The following is a 15,481-nucleotide window of genomic DNA, read 5'->3' as shown; positions in this document are numbered from 1 at the left end:
AATCTTGTCAGAGCAAAAAATGCTTACTCACCAAGTAAATAATTTACCACCTGTCACAATTTTAGGGATTGCCTTCCTGTAAATTTTGGGAATTGACTTCACAGAAGACTTGAGGTCACATTATGACCTTAAGTCTCACCTCCAATATCATCTCCTAAATGACCACCCAGTGTAGTACTGAAACCTGTCTTGCATCTTCCCAGCATTTCTGATTCTCCCTACTCAGCTCTACATTTTCTTTTTACTTTCATTTAACATGCTGCATAGTTTATATATGTATTATGTTTATTACTTATTGCCTGTCTTCTCCCATGAGAATGTCATCTTTTTTTTTTTTTTTTTTTTTTTTGCGGTACGCGGGCCTCTCACTGTTGTGGCCTCTCCCGTTGCGCAGCACAGGCTCCGGACGCGCAGGCTCAGCGGCCATGGCTCACAGGCCCAGTCGCTCCGCAGCATGCGGGACCTTCCCGGACCGGGGCACAAACCCACGTCCCCCGCATCGGCAGGTGGACTCTCAACCACTGCGCCACCAGGGAAGCCCGAGAATGTCATCTAAATAAGGACAAGGATCCTTCTAAGTTTTTTGTTCATGATGTATCTCAGGCACCAAGAACTGTTTCTAAATTGTTTACAAAATTATTTTTCAATTACCACAAAACATTTAAAATACACAAAAAAGTTTCTGAAAGTTTTTCCTTCCCCCCCTCAATCCTACTCCCAAAAGGTAACCATTTCTAAAGTTTCTTTGCACATTTTCCTATATTCTTTTCTAAATATACATCTACTTTATTTTTCTTACACAATGGATTATCTGTATACATATTGTTCTGTAATTTGCATTTTATATATTTCTAGTCAAGCAACTCCTCTCCGGAAAAGAATAGGTTGGACAATATAACTTTTTCTTTTTACGAAGAGGAAATCACATATGACAGAAAGTGAGCTGGTGCTTTTTTGATCTATAATTTGTCTATAGGAATTCAAGAAAGGGAGAGAAGGGTACAGAAAGTAGCCATAGTTTCTTCAAAAAGAATTTCTTAGGGCTCAGCTAAAGTTGTTTCATGCTAACCAGGAAGACTACAGGGTACATGCCAGGCAAAGTCAGAAACCCAAGAAAGCAGGGCAGGAAAGATGACAGGAAAGATGACACTGTCTGCAGACAGTGGCCAGATGGACTGGAAAGTTCGGAAGGTTGTATGTAGGAAGATACATTTATAATACATTTATAATACATTTATAATACTAGCTATTGTGCAGCAAGTATTTCCTATGTGCCAGGTACTATGCTAAGCACAATATTTTAACTGCTTTACTTGTACTGTCACATTTAATTCCCATGGAAATTTTTTAACTTTTTATTTTGACATAATTTTAGAAATTTGAAAAAGTGATGCAAAGTATCCCTATATATCTTTTATCTAGATACCCCAAACATTAGCATTTCACTACATTTGCTTTATCATATTCTCTCCCTCCTCTCCCCATTTCTCTTTTTTCCTCTTTCTATGTGAGTGTGGAGGTTGGCTGGACACCCCAGTGATGGGGCCCAAGTACCCCACTGGCCAGGCACCCCTGAAGTGGGACCCAGGCACCTGCCTGTTATACTCAGTTGTGTATAAGCATTGTGTAAACAAAGTTCCTTTGTGGACACATAGTATGTCCACAGTTGTGTATATGCCTTGTGTACTCAAAGTTCTTTTGGAGAAACATAGTATCTCCACAGTTGTGTATATGCACTGTGTACCAAAAGTTCCTTTGAAGAAACATAGTATGTACACTCTTGTGTATACGCAATGTGTACCCAAAGTTTTTTGTGGACACGTCGTATGTACACAGTTGTGTATAAGCAGCATGTACCCACAGTTTGTGGACACTAGTATGTAAACTGTCGTGTATACGATTGAGTACCCAAAGTTCCTTTGTGTACACATATCCTATACACAGTTGCAAACATAGGTGCTGTCCCGCTGGGAGTGGTGGGTGCTTGGGCTTATTCAATCAGCCCCTTGGAGAACATGACTCCTATTGTTAAAGCAGTCCCCATAAATCAGGTGACTCCCATTGATTCAGTCAGCCCCATTAAATATCCCTACCCCCATTAAAGATTTCTTCTTAAAACTCCTGACACCCATTTTATTAATTAAACCTCTTAAGTTTCCTAACCCACACCAGCAATCAATCTGCCTTCTTAACTCTCCAGACCTGCATTGTCATTCTGTCTTCTTAATTCTCCTGAACCCCATTAAATTAATCATCCTTCTTAATCTCCTGACCACCCTTAAAACAAAGGGCCCCCTTAACTCATGTGTTTGCCTTTGATTCAGTCAGTCCCCTCAAATTATGGGCTGTAAATGATTCAATCAGCCTCCTAAATCACATGACTCCCATTGATTCTATCAGCTCCCTTAAACATTGTTAACCCATTTAAATCAATTGGCCTTCTTAAATCTCCTGACTTTCATTAAAACAACCAACACCCTTAGGTTTCCTGACCCCATTAATACAATCTGGTTTCTTAAGTCTCCTGACATGATTGATTAGATTAGAGTCACCATATTTAAGAAAGCAGATTGAATCAATGGGTGTGATGTCCCCCATGGTGGGTGGCCATACATGGAATACATGTATACGTGTATTCCATATACATGTCTGAAATCATTATCATGTACACTTGTAACTAAGATGATGTTATATGTTAATTATGTCTCAATAAAAAAGAGCTACAGTATAAAAATGGTTCCCCCAAATAGTCACAGTATTCTAAATTATCTTTGTTTAAATTTTGCCATTTAGAAGAATACATAAAATAGAATTATAGTGAGAATGTATGTAAGAGGCAGGGCTCACGGGAGTCAAAGTCTTAATTTTGACTGAGATGAAACCATGCAATGGATAAAGTTGTTCATATGCATTGCACGTGTACCTCAAATCTTGGACCCAATCTAATGCCCAGCCACCTCTGATTGGATATATTACAATCGGCAACTCTTGGTTCACAGATGTTTTGCAGAGGAGATCTCTATCTGACTCTCATGAGTACAACAAGATAAGAGCAAAGAAAGTTCTCTTTAGGTTTTGACAGGTGAGCCCAGGCAAAATTAGTCCTATGAGTGGCCAGAGTGATGAGACCTTCAGAATTTATCGGCTCACGGGCTGGCCAAAGAGATAAATTCATAAGGTCTGTATCACCTTTCTTCTGAATTTTGTTATGAGCTAATCACAAAAACTGATGAGGATGGACAGCGTGATAAACAACTTACCTTCCCTATCACAGGTGGACAGCCCCCTGAGACAGGGCTGAAGCAGCCCCAGAGAAACTGCCCGATTCCAAGTCAAGGGCTTTGGTCAGAGGGTAGAGAAGGTCGTGGCTGGATCTCAGGGAGGCCTGCAGGGGTGCTCAGAGCCATCTCCACAAAGAAGCACTGGGGTAATATATTGATCAGGTAAACCTAGATTTATAAATCCTATAGGACCCCACTTTGACAGTCTTCATAATGTATCAGAAGTAGGAGCTCACACAGTGGTATTTATAAAATTTTGTAATCTGGACCCAAGTTATTTTAGGGAGATGTTTCTATTTTCCTTTTGCCAATATCACATTCTATTTTGAACTGTTGAGAAAGTAAATATTTCATTGTTTTGTGTCTTTACTGCCTACAGATATTTTCAGTTATGCCTCAACCACAGATAAAGTTATATAAATTTATATATTTTGACTTAATGTGTCATACCAATTGGCCTATTGACCTAATGTATAGAATTTTATTGGTTAAAAAATGTTTTACTAATATACGCATCTATATAAAAATGTAATAACAAAAACAGCAAAAAAACTAAAACAGTATGAAAAAAAATGGCAGTCAAGAGCAAAGAAAGTAGTCTGGGAAGCTTATCTGATGGGGTCTGAACACAAATTCCACTTTCTTAGCTGCCCTACTAAGTAGCTGTGTGGCCTCAGGAAGATTCCTTAACCTCTCTGGCTCTCGGTTCCCTCGTGCAAATGGGATACCATAGTGCCTGCCCTAGGCCAAGTGGGGCACATTAAGTGGGTGAGACAAGTATATCCCATAGAACAGTGCACACAATAGGTGCACCATAAAGTTTAGCTGTGACAACAATGACTGCTTGGTGCTGGGCAGCGTCCCCTGGGAATGCCTTTCCCACTTGACATCAAATTGATCCTGTGAAGCAGGTCCTGTCATCATCCCATTTTACAGATGAGGACACTGAGGCTCAGAGGGTCCTAAGTCTCAGAGCAGATGGGTAGGGAGCCAGGATTCAGGCTGAGGTTTCTGTTCCCAGCATTGCAAAGGGAAAAACGAGGAGAGAGCTTGGTAGAACCTGGCGGCCCGCTTGGGTGAGGAACTGCATTTCAGGTGGGAGAGTCTGGGGGTGATCCAGGGTTGGGGAAGGAGCTGGTAGAGTGGGTGAGGAGACTTGGGGGGTGCAGGGAAGGACTGAGCCACGTCTGGGATGGCTGCCTGGCCCACTGCCTGGATGGAGACTGGCCTGGTTAGAGATGGACACAAGTCCAGGGTGGTCCTAGGTACAGGGGCCGGACCCATCTCAGCAGTCCCTGGGCAGAGTTGAGGTACCAGGGCCTGGGACCCCCGACTTACCCAAGGCCAGAGGACATACGGTGCCTGGAATCAGGTGGCCCATCACTTCACACTGTAAACCAGGATGTCAGCATAGCATTCGATGTTACCCTGAGTGATGGATACCTCCATTTTGGGGTACATCTCAACCCTGGGTGGATCTGTGAAGACAGGTTCTCCATCCTAGTAAAACCTTTCACTGAGAGAGAAAGGAGTGTTAGGGGGCCACCCTGCCGGGAGAGCAAGCAAGGCCCTGCGAGGCCACAGTGTATCTGAGACTGCAGACCCTGCTCGGGAACTCCGCCTCCCATCAGTTGGACGGACAGGTCAGTGGTGAGCAGATGAGAGCTTTGTGGACAGAAGGCGCCACGTTTCAGCCCTCTGGGACCTCGGGCACATCACCCTGCCAGGCGTCCAGAGCCTAGTAGTAAGTCCCCACCTGGCCTCTTCTCCCAGCTGCCCCTTCATCCTGCCTGTCAAACTGCCTTGTTCAAAGAGGGGCTCATCCCCTGCCTGCGGCCTCACAGGTACAAAGGGACAGAAGGGGATGGAACCCCGGGTCGTCCAACCAGACAGCCCGCAGGAGGGCTGTTCCCGAGACTCGAAGGCCTTGGAGCTGCCGGCTGAGCCCAGTTTTGCTGCCCCAAGTACCACGGGAACTTGGCTGGGTTTCTAGGCCTCAGCTGCTCTTTCTGTAAGATGGGTGCTCAGTGAGTCAACCTCAGGGGTGGCCTTGAGCGCTGTGGCTGAGGTAATACAAAGAGAGTGCTTGGAACAGGGCCTGGCCCAAGGCAAGTGCTCACAAGCAATAGCTGTACCGGTCCAGGACGTGTGTAAAGATTTTCTGCTGTGCCAGCTGGGACCTGGACCATTGCCACACGGACTGCAGCGCCTGCAAACCTGGAGGGAACAGAGTGAGGGCCCAGGGGCAACACAGCTGCCCTGGCTCCCCTCCCTAGTCCCCACCTGAGTGTCGTGGCTGCCCGCACTCTGCTCTCTCTCACTGGTTCCTGGACAAGATCTCCTCCTGCGGGATCCTCCTCAAGATTCCTTCTGACCTCCCAAGCCACAGGGGGTTGAGGAACTTGCCTTTCAGAAGGCACCTGCCTGCACTCTCATCCCACCCCTCCTCAAGGCAGGACTCGGTCTGCCAGGACCTGCCAGCCATTCTCTCTCAAACTCTGCTTGAATGCCCCCAGACACAGGGAGCTCATCACCTCACACTAAGGGTACAGTCCATTTTTCAAGTTCTGATGGTTAAAAAGTGCTCAGGGTTACAAAGCAGGGATAAAACCCTGTTTCTATGGGCACTAGCCAGCCCAGCCCAGCTGAAGGGGGGAAGAGGACTCATAGCAGCAGGCATCTGAGCTGGGCCTACAGCTCAACCAGAAGCTAGACATGCAAGAAGCGAGGGCCACTCGTGCTGAGGGCTCAGCAGAGCAGAGAATGGGCTTGGGACATCCAGTGGTCTAGGTAGCCACCAAGCATCCTTAATGCTCTGGAGAATGGCAGGGGCTGTGCCCACATCACTTGCTCCTGCATGGATTATCACAGAGTCTCCAGGCTGAACAATTCCTGTGACAGAAAGTACAGGAACCATGTTCTTTACTTTGCAACTGCTACACATTCTCCACATAGGCTTATTCTACCATGATCACCTGGCCCTGGGACCACCAAATGTCAAATCTCTTGCTGTTTTAAGAGAACATATTGACTTTTTGTCTTATTGCCTCTGGTCAAAGTAGGAAACAGGGCTTCCCTGGTGGTGCAGTGGTTGAGAGTCCGCCTGCCGATGCAGGGGACACGGGTTCGTGCCCCGGTCTGGGAGGATCCCACATGCCACGGAGCGGCTGGGCCTGTGAGCCATGGCCGCTGAGCCTGCGCGTCCGGAGCCTGTGCTCCGCAACAGGAGAGGCCACAGCAGTGAGAGGCCCGCATACCACACACACACACAAAAAAGTAGGAAACAACTTTTGGAAACAGAGTTATTAGCAGCCACGTCCATAATCTCTGTTTTACCTATGAAATAATACCAAAACGTATCTCTGACCTATACCTGAATGAGTAAGAAGAACCACCGTTCCCGCTGTCGCCACCTGAAGCCAGCCCCTCTTCAGTCTGAAACTGGCCTCCAGCTAGTCTCACAAATCCAGGCACCACACCCAGACACCAGGCTCCTCCTGAAATGGGGATTTCAATATGTCCCTTTCTCCTCAAAATGTCAACTGGTTCTTGATTGACTTTTGTGTCCAGTCCACATAGCTTGCCACTCAAGGCTACCACAATGTAGTCCCAGTCTCATCTTTCACAAATTATAACTGATATCCTTCACTTCTGAGTGAAGCAGCCGATCTCTGACCCTCTTAGGCCACCTTGGTATGCCATCTGTCCATCACAGCTCTACCATCCTTCAAGTCCTTCTGTTCCAGAAAGCCTTCTATGACCACCTTTGCCCACACCAACTTTTCCCATCTTGAGCTTCTGTTGTAGTTAGAGACAGGGCCGCCCTTCCAAACACTATGGTTTTCTTGTCAGTTAGGCTGAGTTCCCCAAAGCCACGGACCCTCATGTAAGCTCTTGGCTGGCCTCAGTGGGATTGGGGAGGAATTAAAGAGTTGATTGAATGGCTCCTTCTGCTGCGCTAGGGCTCCCAGAGAGAAGCTTAGCATGACTGAGAAGCTGGGACTACTGCTGGGCTTACGGCGTGATGACGCTCACAGGTCTTCTATCCAGCGCTTTCCAGGTTTTCTATCTGCTAACCGTGATTTTCAGCCTCAGTATTGCTACATAGTATGAGGACCTGATACTACTGGTGGTACAGTAGGCTGAGGTGCTGGGGTTGGGTGTGGTTCAGTGGCCAGATCAAAGCTGCCCTGCAGGACTGCTGGGTTTTCAGGTGGCTGAGTCGTGAAGAAATTGAACCATGCTGTATGGAGTGAGCATAGGGTGGGGTCGGGTGGCCCTCACCCAAGAGATGTAACAGCTGGAAGGCGGTGAGCCAGGCCTCTGGGATGGTGGCAGCCTGGGGCATGGTCAGTCCTGCCGGGATGGGCATGGGGAGCCCTTCAGGGACAGGGACATACTGAGCTTGGCCGCCACTAGGCGGCAGAACCGTGGCTGGGTCCCCGATCTACAGTGTCCCTGGCAGCCAGGCCCCAGCTCTGCCATGAGTCCCCAGATGTTGCTGGCTCCGGGGGGAGGGGTATACTGGCCTTGTCTCGGCAGGGAAAGAGGGCACTAAGTAGTAAGCACGATCAGAAGTCTGTGTGTCACCATCCCTGGCCCTCTTCCCATAGCCCCTTTTTTTTAAAGACAAAGTTCAGGGTAAATTTACGTTTTTTAATTCAAGAAAAAAGAGAGGAGAGGTAATTTGTTTCATGCAACTAAGAGACTGTAGGTCCCATAATCAGTGGATGTCTAACTGGTAGAGTCCTTAGCTGTTTCTCTCATCTAAACCCCTTGTTTTACAAATGAAGAAACTGAGACTTGGGCAGGGAAATGCCTTGTCCAAAGCAAATGAATAGCAAGACTGGGAATAAAACTGTGGACTCCTTTTGTTGTTTTATTGAATTTTGTTTTGTTTATGTTTTTTTATACAGCAGGTCCTTGTTGGTTGTCTATTTTATACATACTGGTGTGTGTGTGTGTTGGTCCCGGTCTCCCATTTCATCACACCACCATCCGCCCACCACCCCTCCCCCGCTTTCCCCCCTTGGGGTCCATGTCTTCGTTCTCTACATCTGTGTCTCTATTTCTGCCCTGCAAACCAAACAGTGGACTTCTTAATGATAGTTCTCATATATCAAGTGCCAGGCTCCGTACTCACTCATCACCATCCCCAGAAGCCTCCAAACAGAGGCTTGAGACCAGGGGGACTGAACCGGGAGTGTGCATCTGAACCACTGAGGAGCTTTTTCAAAGTACACATGCCTAGGTCCTGGTCCTATTTATTTTGAATAAGTGGCCCCTGTGATTCTGGTGTACATTTCTTAATTATTCCAAAAAATGCAGCTGGCCCAGTTTAGTGCTTCAAAAAAAAGTCAGAAGAAAATTCTTAGAGTACTGTCCCCTGCCAGCTATGGAACCCTCAAAGTGTAAAGAATACAGACTTTGGAGCATTAAGACAGAGACCTCAGTTTGAATCACAGCTCCCCTGGTTACTAGAGTGTGGCACTGGGGGGCTTCCGTGGTGGCGCATTGGTTAAGAATCCGCCTGCCAACGCGGGGGACACAGGTTCGAGTCCTGGTCCGGGAAGATCCCACGTGCCGCGGAGCAACTAAGCTGGTGCGCCACAACTACTGAGCCTGCGCTCTAAAGCCCGCAAGCCACAACTACTGAGCCCATGTGCCTAGAGCCTGTGCTCCGCAACAAGAGAAGCCACCACAATGAGAAGCCCACACACCGCAACAAAGAGCAGCCCCGCTGGCCGCAACTAGAGAAAGTCCGCGTGCAGCAACAAAGACCCAACGCAGCCAAAAATTAATTAATTAAAAATAAAATCTTTCTTTAAAATAATAAAATGTATGACTCGACGGTTTTTAGTGAATTTACAGAATTGTACAAACATCACTACAATTTTAGAACATTTTCATTACCCCCAAAAGAAACCTCGTACCCGTTAGCAGTCAGTCGCCCATTGTCCTCCCAGCCTAACCCTAGGCAACCACTAATCTACTTTCTGTCTTATGGATTTACCTATTCTGGGCATTTTATATAAATGGAACTATACTATATGTGGGTTTCGTGACTGGTTTCTTTCACTCATCCTAATGTTTTCAAGGTTCATCCATGTTGTAACATAATGTCCCAACCTTGTAATTTTTGTATGTCATCATGTACTTATTTTCATCCCCCTTTCTTCACACAGAAATGTCAAATCTCTTCTTTTATTTCTATGCCACTTTCTTCTTTGTGACTTCTAATGAATATATCAGTGTCAAGTCTCACAGCATCCCCCTGCAATGAAAGATTCCAGTCCTGACATTTCAGACAATCCCGCCAGTTCCTGTAATCTTCCACTCACGCCATCATTAAAAATGAAGCTGCTGGGCTTCCCTGGTGGCGCAGTGGTTGAGAGTCCGCCTGCTGATGGAGGAGACACGGGTTCGTGCCCCGGTCTGGGAAGATCCCACATGCCGCGGAGGGGCTGGGCCCGTGAGCCATGGCCGCTGAGCCTGCGCGTCCAGAGCCTGTGCTCCGCAACGGGAGAGGCCACAACAGTGAGAGGCCCGCGTACCGTAAAAATAAAAAAAAAATTTTTTTAAATGAAGCTGCTTACAAAATCTGAGCCAATGACAGCGATCACTGTATTACTCAACTGTTCCTGTCTACAGCTAAATGAAGGTTTTATTCTCAGGAATTAGCAACACCACCTCAAGGGCTGACTAGCCACACAAGCGACATCCTGATCTGGCTTCTCCCCGGAAGGGATGGAAGTCACTGCCTTGTTCCTCAACTAAGGACCATTATGACAAATCCCAAAAAGAAAAAGAAAAAAGCTTTCTTTCTTATGCTTATTTATGAACAAACAGGTCTTTCTTGGGTGTTTTTTTTTTTCTGGTTTTTTTTTTAGGGAAAATTTCAAATATATTCAAAAGCAGAGAGACTACTATAATGCAGTCCCATTACCCAGCATCAATGATGATCAATTCCTAGCTAACCTTGTTCGATTTGTACCTTCACCTCCACTCCCCACCTCCTTTACCAAAACCTTCTCGCTAAAACTCCTTGGAAATATTTACTTGGACACTCTTGTTCTCCCATAGTTCTGGTTATGTTAACTTTATTTGCAGTAGATATTTGGGGAACATAACTCTGTGTCCAGCGCTGGGTCCTGAGGACACAAAGATGAATAGGACATTGTCTGGGCAGTTTACACACCAGGAACACGAAACACAAATATTCCATTTAATTACAGCACGAGGCTGGGGGATGGACAAAGTTGGTTCCTGACACAGCTTCACACGGGTGGTAGTGGGGTTTGTAAATAAAATCATTAATAGTAATCACATGCCAGAGAGGGGGTAACGTTTCCGATAAAGTTGCTGGTGTGGAAGTGCTTACATGATATTATTTTAAAGGTTATATGGGGTTAAAGGAGCTACTACAATGAGGTAGGAGTTGGTTAAAATGTGAAGGCAGAGCCACTTCTCTGACTGAATGCTTGGGCATGATTCACAGCCTGGAAAACCCCCAGACTGGAAATCCACCCTGATAACCCTCCTGTGTTCCATGTTATCACGATCCACCCCTGAAGCCAGGAGATCTGGGGCCTGCGATCGGCTGGAAAGGGCAAAGAGAAAGGGTTGGGGAAAAGGAAATATAAATTAATATCTCCACAAATGAGTACCAACCTCACAGGTATGAGTCTAAGTTAAAATGTATATAAAATAGAAATACATATGTAGCCAGCCATAAATGGGAAGAAACTGAGGCATCTATGTGAAACCATGAAGAAGCCTCACTTGCCCAGAGGCTCATACAAGCCACCTGATCCAGGGCAGCTGTCATCTCCAGAAGTGAGGGGGACAGCTCTTTGGGACAGTGAGTTCCCAGTGTCAGACCTGGATCATCATTTCCTTAACAAACTGTTCCAACAATCAGTGATATTGATCTTCCCCTATTCAGTCACTCATAATGCACCAAGGGGCACTCATGCCCACAGGTTGTTCCGGGGGCCAGAGCTTTAATCGGCCTGAAGGAACCAGAAGAGGCTTCTATTTTCTGTCCATTTTGAAGAATGAGGAAGAGGCAGGCAGGTGAAGAAAAAGGTCTTAGGGTGAGGGCATAAATATAAGCCAAGGCGTTGAGGCATGAAGCAGCATGGCCTGGTCACAAAGCATTTTAGCATCAGTGGAGGTCAAGTGTGAGACAAGAGGTATGGAGAGAAAAGAGGCAGGTGACAAAGGCAGGGCCAGGTCCAAGAGGTCCTCTCTTGTCCTGTGAAAGAATGTGGCTTGGTTGAAGGATTAGAAGCAGGGGAACTTGAACGATCAGACCTGTATATTGGATTGATCCCTGTGGACAGTGAATTGGGGCAGAGGATCCAGGTGGGAATATGTTGCATTGTGCAGGGATGAAGAGAGGCATCCCTCAGCCAGTCCAGAGCTGTAACAGGGTCATTAGGGGCTGAGTTGCACCCCTCCCCCAATTTCTTATGGTGAAGTCCTGACCCTCAGGATGTGACAATACGTGGAGATGGGTCTTTAAGGAGGTAATTAAGTTAAAATGAGGTCATTAGGGTGGCCCCTAATCCAATATGCCTGATGTCCTTTTAAGAAGAGGAGATTAGGGCTTCCCTGGTGGCGCAGTGGTTGGGAGTCAGCCTGCCGATGTAGGGGACACGGGTTCGTGCCCCGGTCTGGGAAAATCCCACATGCCGCGGAACGGCTGGGCCCGTCAACCATGGCCGCTGAGCCTGCGCTTCCGGAGCCTGTGCTCCACAACGGGAGAGGCCACAGCAGTGAGAGGCCCGCGTACCACAAAAAAAAAAAAAAAAAAAAAAAAGAAGAGGAGATTAGGACACAAACACCTATGGAGGGAAGACCATGTGGAGAAACAGTGAGAAGATGGCCGTCCACAAGCCAAGGAGAAGAAACCAACCCTGCTGACACCTCAGTCTCAGACTTCCAGCCTCTAGAACTGTGAGAAATAGATTTCTGGTGTCTAAGCCACCCAGTCTGTGGAGCTTTGCTATGGCAGCTCTAGGACAGTAACATGAAGGTGAAACAGGATGTGGATGAGGGTCACGAAACTCAGCAAGACTTGTTGATTACAAGTGGGGAGGAAGAGGAAGAAGGCCAGGAGGCCTGCCAGACTTCTCGTTTGATGAGATTAGTGGAGGCAAGGCCACTCAGTGTGACAGAGATCCTGGAGAAGGAGCTGCTCAGGCTGAGTTACATCTGAGAGCATGTGAGTGGACATCCGAATAAAAATGCACAGCCGAACACTGAATGTTGAGTCTGAAGCATCTCATAAAGAGCGGGACAACCATGGTTCTCATTCTTGTCCCATTTCTGAGACTGTTTTGTTGTGTGCTCTCTGAGCCTCAGTTTCCTCAGCCATTAAAAAAACTAAGGTAGGATAATAATACCTTCCCTTCTACCTTGGAGAGTTGTTGAGAGTTCAGATGAAAAGGACATCACCGTATGCTAACACATATATATGGAATCTAAAAAAAAAAAAAAAAAAAAGGTTCTGAAGAACCTAGGAGCAGGACAGGAGTAAAGACACAGAGGTAGAGAATGGACTTATGGACACGGGGAGGGGGAAGGGTAAGTTGGGACGAAGTGAGAGAGTGGCGTGGACATATATACACTACCAAGTGTAAAATAGATAGCTAGTGGGAAGCAGCTGCATAGCACAGAGAGATCAGCTCGGTGCTTTGTGACCACCTAGAGGGGTGGGATAGGGAAGGTGGGAGGGAGGGAGACGGAAGAGGGAAGAGATATGGGGACATATGTATATATATAACTGATTCACTTTGTTATAAAGCAGAAACTAACACACACCACTGTAAAGCAATTATACTCCAATACAGATGTTAAAAAAAAAAAGGACATCAAAGGATGATTTAGAAAACTTACTGAGTTCATTGAGTTTCTTAAGAGCAATTTGTCTCAAAATGACAAAGTGTTTTCTAGGCATGAATTGTTGATCAAATCCTGGATCTGGTAGTAAACTGTCACAATCCTTCTTTGGTTTTGTTCTGTTTGTCACCAAAGGCTATAACCACATGATGGAAATTTGTGTTTCTAGAAACTTAATCATACTAACTTATAATGCTGTCTAGTGATAAGGGCTGACTTAGAACAATTACATGCGTTTATGTAAGATTTCTTAATAGTAGGAGTATTATAAATCAGAGATACGTTGTTTCATTTGAAACAATTAGTGAGTCAGAAAGAAATTAGAGAACAGGCTACGACTTCTTAGATGTTGTTGCTTTGGTTGTTAAAATCATGAGCTAATGGTTTTAGCATAGATATTATCACAAAAGCATAGATTGCAATCATTGTCATCAAAGAAATCCATGGTGTAAAATAATTTATAAACTATGTGAGACTAAAAACTTTAACACTAAAATTGAAGTGGTATGACCACCTTTCACCACTAGAGGGAAGCAATCCACTGAAATAAATAAATTGTGCCCTTGGGGTGTTACTACTGGTTGGGCAGGGAGCCTTAAATGGTTCTTCCAACGCAGATTCCAATATGCTACATTACAATTTCAAATTCCAATGTTTTATATAACATTGCTGGCTGAGGATAATATGCATCCTTCCTCCAGGGGTGTTGCAGAACCCTAAAGAACAGAAAATGTTAGAACTTCAGAGGTCTTCTGCCTTACCAGGAATCTGTAAATAACAGGTGGGAGTTTTCCTTTCTAGTCCTCTGGGGAACAGACAGTCCTAAAAATTAAAATACTTGGTTAACTGACAACTCACTAAGCATAAAATAGTACACAAGCAGGGCAACCCTGATAAGTAACTGGATCAATTTTTTAATCCATAAAAAATTCAGTCTTGGGCTTCCCTGGTGGCGCAGTGGTTGAGAGTCCGCCTGCCGATGCAGGGGACACGGGTTCATGACCCGGTCCGGGAAGATCCCACATGCTGCGGAGCAGCTGGGCCCGTGAGCCATGGCCGCTGAGCCTGTGCGTCCAGAGCCTGTGCTCCGCAATGGGAGAGGCCACAGCAGTGAGAGGCCCACGTACCACAAAAAACAAAAAAAAAAAAACAAAAAAAAAAACAAAAAACAAAACAAAACAAAAAAAAATTCAGTCTTTTTAAAAGTTATTATCGCTATAATAATACATGGCAAGAAAATTTGGAAAACATAAAACTATGAGAAAGTAGATAAAGATTAAACTATTATTGATCTTTTTATCTATTTTCTTAAATGGTTACTTTCCTACGTGACTATATTAATTAAGACAGTACCTTAAATCTTTTTTAGAATAAGGAAAGGAGGATAATGGATGGATAGATAGAGAGATAGATACACAAGAAACCATCTCAATAGTTTCCAAAGCTAGCTGATAGTCAAAATTACCTAGTGAGCTTTTAAAAACTAAATCAGAATTTACTGAGGGAAAGGGAATAGAATAGGACAGTGGATCCCTGAGTCTGTGTGTGTGTGTGTGTGTGTGTGTGCGCGCGCATGTTTGTTCTGAGTTCCCCAGTTGATACTTTAGAGTCCGCATGTGGGTGATGCCATGGAAAATATAGAGCATCTGAATGGTTAAGAACTTAAATTTAATTGACCCAACTTGTGGAAACCAAATTGGAATTAAACTACTTTTCAAAAAAATCATTTTGCAATAAGAAAAATTGTGAAAGGCATACAGTTGACACATTGACAACTCTAATAATACATTTAAATCTATATTTTAAAGAAAAAAAGTTTATTTGAAACTACTCAACTACTCAGAACAGTTTGTCTCTGGAAGTGTATAAAGATGAACAAACTGTTGAACAAAGAAATGAGAGTTCTTATTCACTAAAGACCCTCACAGTAAAAACAAACAAACAAAAAAATGCACCTTACAGCATCTCACAGGACTGTCACTTATATTACAAAGGAAGATTATTCTCCAAGAAGATAAAGTTCTGGGGTTACTGAAGGAAGATCTCAGACCTGATAGATATGAGAATAAGAGAAAAGGATTAATCTTCTTTACTCTTAGCTCATGGAGGCAGAAGAATGCAAGGAAGTTCTTTTTATTTATTTATTTATTTATTTATTTATTTATTTATTTATTTAATTTATTTTTGGCTGTGTTGGGTCTTCGTTGCTGCACGCTGGCTTTCTCTAGTTTCAGTGAGTGGGGGATACTCTTCATTGCGGTGCACAGGCTTCTCATTGTGGTGGCTTCTCTCGT

This window comes from Neophocaena asiaeorientalis, unplaced genomic scaffold (genome assembly GCF_003031525.2).
Source record: "Neophocaena asiaeorientalis asiaeorientalis breed wild unplaced genomic scaffold, Neophocaena_asiaeorientalis_V1.1 scaffold218, whole genome shotgun sequence".
NCBI lineage: Eukaryota > Metazoa > Chordata > Mammalia > Artiodactyla > Phocoenidae > Neophocaena > Neophocaena asiaeorientalis.
This window is presented reverse-complemented; position numbering follows the sequence as displayed.